The following is a 6,000-nucleotide window of genomic DNA, read 5'->3' on the forward strand; positions in this document are numbered from 1 at the left end:
TGCGAACTGCTGGAGATGCAAACAACTACAGACCACCTTTCTGCACCTAGCGTGGCAAAGCCCCTCCATAGACGAATTCTGGGTCATGGTTTATGAGATACTACATGAGGTTATGGGGACTGACTTGGAACGCACACCTGCTAGGATATCTAAAAAAATGTCCACCTGCATCGCACCCCCTACTAGCCATGATGCTTCTACTACCCAAACGCAGAATCGCCGTGCATTGGGGCAAAAGCACTGCTCCCTCAATAGACACATGGATTCATGAGATCACTTACTGCCAAGAGCAACTGTCAGTCTTTTGGGAGATAATGCCCCTAGCATCCAGAACCAAAGACATATGGGCCCACTTTATTCAATGGTTGAGCGCACAAAACGCAGATACACCTGACTCGCCCGACATATCCCTAAATCTAGCGACAGCTACGCATTAGTCGCTCATGCCTATTTAGTGGAGCTGGAAATTTTGGGAAGATTGATGACTCACTCCAGAAGCCTATCAGACAATGGGAAGGTCAAATTATACTATGTATGTGCATGCAAATCACACTTTGCCTGTCTGCCTTATAATGTGCCGTTTATTTTGTAATGTGCCGCTGACTATTCTGTGGTAGTGCCCTGTCCCCCTGCACCTTTCCCCAAATGTTTATCATAGTTCGAATTATTGACATACAAACCATGTACTTATCCTACACTACAAAATGTTCTGGAACACTGTATGGCTATAAAAATGAATAAAAAAAAAAAAATTATAGTTCATCATTCCACATAAATTCCTGCCTTAACTCCAACAATTCCCTCAAATTATGCGTTTTCATCGGGAAATTATGCCCAACTTTGGAGTAGAACTCTATTAAACCAAAAAAATGTTTTACCCTCTTCCTTGGAGGTAGGTGCTGGAGCCTTGCTTTCAGCTTCAATTAATTTATTTTTTGGTGAGATGCCATCATTCCTCACCCTGTGTGCCAAATATATGACCGATTTGATTGCAAGCTTGCATTTCTTCAACTCTACAGTGAAACCCTTCTTAGCCATTTTCTCCAAAACTGTCTTTAACCTTTCATCATGTTCCACCATGCAAATAAATCTATAGCAACCAAAATGGGTGATGATTGCAGCGAGGTCTCTGGTATCAGGATGCAGTTGAATTCTTTAAATCTCTTAAGTCAATGCACAAACGCAAACGACCATCCGGTGTGCGTGCGACAACCAAGGGAGCCAACCACTGCACTCTCCAAAGGCTCTATGATACCTTTACTTTCCAAATCATCCAATTCCGCCATCACACCATCTTTCACACTAGGAATGTTACTCGCTTCATGACAAACCAGCACTTCACCGTCCTTAAATACAATCTTGTGGACAAATCCACTCATTTTCCCAACCTTACCCGTAAAAACTTCAGGAAAGTGCTCTCTCACTTCCTTCTCCATGGACTATTATGCTCGCCAAGTAACACCACTTGGTTCCGCTTAATGAGATCTAAAAAAATGGCCAAAATACAGTTATCCACCCATCCCAATACCGATGGGCCTTTTTCCACCACATACAACTTTCCCCACGCTGACCTATTCTTAAACTCAAATTCTGCTTCAGTGAACCCTACCATAGGAATTTCTTCTTTAATGAATGTAAATGGATGTACATCCGTCGATCTTAAACAATCACCCAACATGCTCACAAATTTGTTCTTCCATACCGTGTATTGTATTATAGTATAAGAAGAACCAGAGTCAGGAACGATCTTTAGTAGTATACCACCAATGGTTACTTCGCACAATGGTTTCTTCTTGCTACTTGCCCCTCCATTCGACTTGGCCCTGCCATAAAATACCATGTCTACGATACACATCACTCCATCACTCAAAGACTCACTTCCTGCATCACCTTCCTCCTCATTCTCCACAACACAATTCACTATTTTCTTATTCACTCTACCAAATTTGCTTCTACACACCTTGGCAAAATGACTCACAATACCACAAAACGCACATTTTGACCTAATTGCAGGACAACGTCTATCCCTGGCCATATGACCCTTATTCCCACATCTAAAACAAATGGGACCTTTGTCCTCCTCATCTGTCGTGCCTTTAGAGCCACTCTTCCAACTCACCCTTTTGTTGCAGTGCTTCTCTTATTTTTCACATCCTCAGAGATAGAAACCTTACCAACCACCTCCCCTTCATTGTTACCCATTGAGGCTGCCTTTGCACATCTTATGACATTTCAGCTTTCTTAATGTTGGCCACTATTTCCTGCAAGGGAGAATCACAACACACCCACAGTTTCTCCTAAATACCCACATTGTTGGATTGCATTACTAACTGATCCGTGACGAGGTCATCATGCAAGTTCCCGAATTTACATGTGACTGACAGTTTCTTCAATGCTGCAATGTAGTCCTCCACCGACTCAGTTTTCGTCTGTTTCCTTCAGAAAAACATGTACCTGTCTATGGCTACGCAAACTGTAGGATGGTAGTGTATATCGAAGTCTTCAAATGTATTCTCAAAAACATCTGTACCACCTCTCGGTCTAACCTTCTTTTCCATTTGATTATAAATATGTAACCCCTCCAGACCTAAACTGTGCACCAGGATTTTTTCTAACTAAATGATGTGAACTCTTCATCACTCTCCTCTTCTAAGGCCGATACATAGTTTAGAAAATACTTTGTCCAATCTGGCCATTTCAATGATGGATCACCAAGACGAGGTAAGAATGGAACAGGTGGTGTAAGTCCACTATTTTGGGCACTCATAATGACAAGTTAGACCCTCCGAATAAAAACAAAAAAAATATTTGAACCAAGTTATTGTCTTTAACGGTAAAGAATCCCGAACCTGCTGCCAAATATTCAGTTCCACTGTAACTCGCACTTGAAGAAGATCCAAATAAACTTCCACCTAAATACTTTGTAGAATAGGTGTGTGATTCACCGGTGCCGATTACCGTGAACCACAAGCAAAGGCTATTCCCCAAAACAGATGTGCGAATTATTGGTTCAGATTACCGTGAACCACACAAAGACTACTCCCCCGAAAAGGTGTGTGAATCAACGAGTACATCAAATCCCCCAAAAATCTTTACTTATTCACTTTGCTTGTGCATGGTGAGGTATGTGCACCTTCGATGAATAAATGCCTTTACAGGACTTCAACTGACTGAATTGGTGTGCGCATCACCGAGATACGCATTGGCAAGATTCTCCGCTAAAGAGCTGAAGCGATGCTGGACGCAGTACATCCAAGATTGCACCGACGTACCAACGCAATGATGTCACTCCGTTGGACACAGCCTCTTCATTCAACGTCACAATGTGCTGACGCTGACTGGTTGACGGACATGCACACGCTCACCGAATGTTCTGGGATCCCACACACTGGTATGCATGCAGCTTGCTTGCACCAACCGTGCAACGGTCTGTGGCCAACTTCTGTGATTTTCCCTAAGAAAAAAAAAAAATCACAAACAGTGCTCCTGCACAGCCTTCTGGAATGCGGCTACAAGTATGCCCCTCACGAAGTCTTCTCCACCTGCTCTCCTCCACGGGGCATAATCCAGCATCCACAATAGATGCGATTGACTGTACTTCTTCACAAGTGTGGGTAGATATGTCCCAGACCCACTTGTCACCAAATTGTAAGAATCACGATGTCCAAAAGATGAGTGGTTAAGTCTTTATTAGAAAGAAAGCTCGTGACAACCCACTTGTCACCAGGAACACTTCTCAACTGACAATTCTCCGCAGGCAGTTCGGGCTGGACTGTTCCCATTGGGTACAGGGTCAAGGCTGATTTGCATATGACTGGGTCCAAACTGGAATGGCAGGGTGAGCAAAAAAACGATGGATATAGGCCCAGATCTCTGTACTGGAGTGAATGTATGACTTATTTCTGCATTCTGTCCATCAATTGTTCTTTTTTCATTTGTTCCCCCGAGTGGGACGGGTATGCCCAGACGTGGGTTCCGTGCTCTCCATGCCACTGGAGTCAAGCTATCCGGGCTGATGAGGGCTGAAAGCCCGAAACCGGTCCTAGGATGCTTGTTTCCAGTCCAGGGAGGACCTGGCCTGGCAGTACGGGCTGGACTGTTTCCATTGGGTGCAGGGTCAAGAGTGATTTGCATATGGCTGGGTCCAAACTGGAATGGCATGGTGAGCAAAAAAACGATGGATTTAGGCCCAGATCTCTGTACTGGGGTGAATGTATGACTTTGTTCTGCATTCTGTCCATCAATTGTTCTTTTAGCATTTGACAACTCTTAACTACCTCAACCCACATTCCAAAACTTGTGTCATCCCGTTACCTTGTCACAGGTAACTAGGATACCACAACGGGTAGGACTAATAAGAGTATGGAGAGGAAAGCCATTCGATCACAGACAAAGATGATGACCCAAAGTCCAGTCTATGTAGTATTGTTGCAGTGCTCTCTATAACAGGTAGCTGAAGTTATCTGCGATGACATCGCAAAAATAGTGTTAAAATGTCATATACATAGCTGCCAAGCTTCCCAGTATCATGTGTGGCTATGTAGTCCAGCATTTTCTTTTTTTTAGAATTCTGGGACTAGTAGTCTTATTTAATAACCCAGTATAAAATCCGGACTACAAGTCTAGGAAAACAACAGGAATGCCCTAACAAGTCACGCATAAAGCGTGGAAACTTCGCCGCTATGCACAAATATATTTTAAAAAATGCTCCCAAGGTGAGTTGGCATGTTAACATGGGTAGGGCTATAACGCCAGATGACGCTTTTAGCAGAGATGCAAACCAAGGAAGTGGCGGGCTGAAAACTAGTAGCAATCCTAATGTGTTTATATAAGTCATGTGGCCGTCGCAAAGCGTGATCATTGCCCCTATTTACTGCGTGTGTGCTAGCGAACAGTGGTGTAACCTACAGAAGATTAGCCACACCAACAACCGCAGGATGAGCTACTGGACTTAAACGTTTTCTTCATCTTCCTCACCGGCAGTACGAACTTGCCGCGGTGTCCCGCAAACATACCGCTCCTTCTAGCGGACGGCTGCGAGAAACTCCATAACTCCTTGTTTGCCAAGTACATCGGATACTGTCTCCCTCCTGACTGAAGTACCCCTGGCACAGCATTTACCTGCTGCACGCCCCGCCTTCAGTCCGCTGACCGACTCACTGGCTCTTCAATGGATATATCTGCCTGGTCCTCTCACGGAGTCGGAGTATGGGCCTCAGGCAGGTGGGGCAGATCCCTGGGACCCATGTGAAAGTGACGGGTGCCTTTGACTTCCGCCGGGAAGAGCCACTCGGGCTCTACCCTGCGTCACGAGCGTGCGTCACCTGCCGTAGCCGCTTCCAGCGCTGCTTTCTCGGGGCACCGCGTTTCTCCTTTGAAAGTGACGCCGAATTTAGTGGTCGTTGTTACCCAGGGAAGACACTTTAGGAGTCAACCTCTCCTGCCCTTGCAACTTGGACCCGCGTAGTGTGAGGACAGCCAGTGCTTCATTCTGAGGCCCCTATGCTATACGGAACTGAGCAAGCTTTCTACTCCGCACGTATGAGTCTCTCAACTTTGGAAAAGCTAAATGAAAAGCATTTTTTGCGTTTAATAAACCCAGAGTCTACTGCCTGAATCGCATCTTTTGGCATGTATGCTGTCCTCCTCGACATCTACCATAAGAGCTTTTGATGTTGAAGCATTCTCAGAGGGTATGCAACAAATGCGCAGGAACCGTTTAAGGTCCTCCAACAGCCCACTGATTGAAATGTATTGGAGTAATTTAAATCTTTATTTTGAAATCGGTGTTTTTAACCTGTTAAAGCGCTTTCGTGTGTTTCCATTCAAATTTATTCTTAAGGGTTGTTACAATGTAGGAAGACTATGCTGACATTGGGTGCAAGTGAACTCGAGCAGAACTCTATTTCAGCTTTTTACAGAGCCAACAAAATGGTTGACTGAAATTAGTGTATAATCGGACAGGAGTAGACCAGGACTTCATCCATTTATTCTGTGGGG

General features: G+C 44.6%; 1 protein-coding gene across 8 annotated transcripts in view; it reads right to left on the bottom strand.

The window, feature by feature from the left end:
• The window catches only part of YTHDC2 (YTH N6-methyladenosine RNA binding protein C2), a 1,174,422-nt gene extending 1,169,115 nt beyond the window's left edge, over positions 1-5,307 (bottom strand). For 3 of the 8 annotated variants that reach the window (XM_085632632.1, XM_085632631.1, XM_085632636.1), the window contains exon 1: positions 5,122-5,307. The gene's annotated coding sequence lies outside the window, so the exon portion shown is untranslated. Of the gene's footprint in view, positions 1-4,977 lie in introns of all 8 variants that reach the window. The other 5 variants (XM_085632630.1, XM_085632629.1, XM_085632635.1 and 2 more) reach the window with 3 other exon arrangements.
• Positions 5,308-6,000: the final 693 nt, after the last annotated feature.

Source organism: Triturus cristatus, chromosome 2_1 (genome assembly GCF_964204655.1).
Source record: "Triturus cristatus chromosome 2_1, aTriCri1.1, whole genome shotgun sequence".
NCBI lineage: Eukaryota > Metazoa > Chordata > Amphibia > Caudata > Salamandridae > Triturus > Triturus cristatus.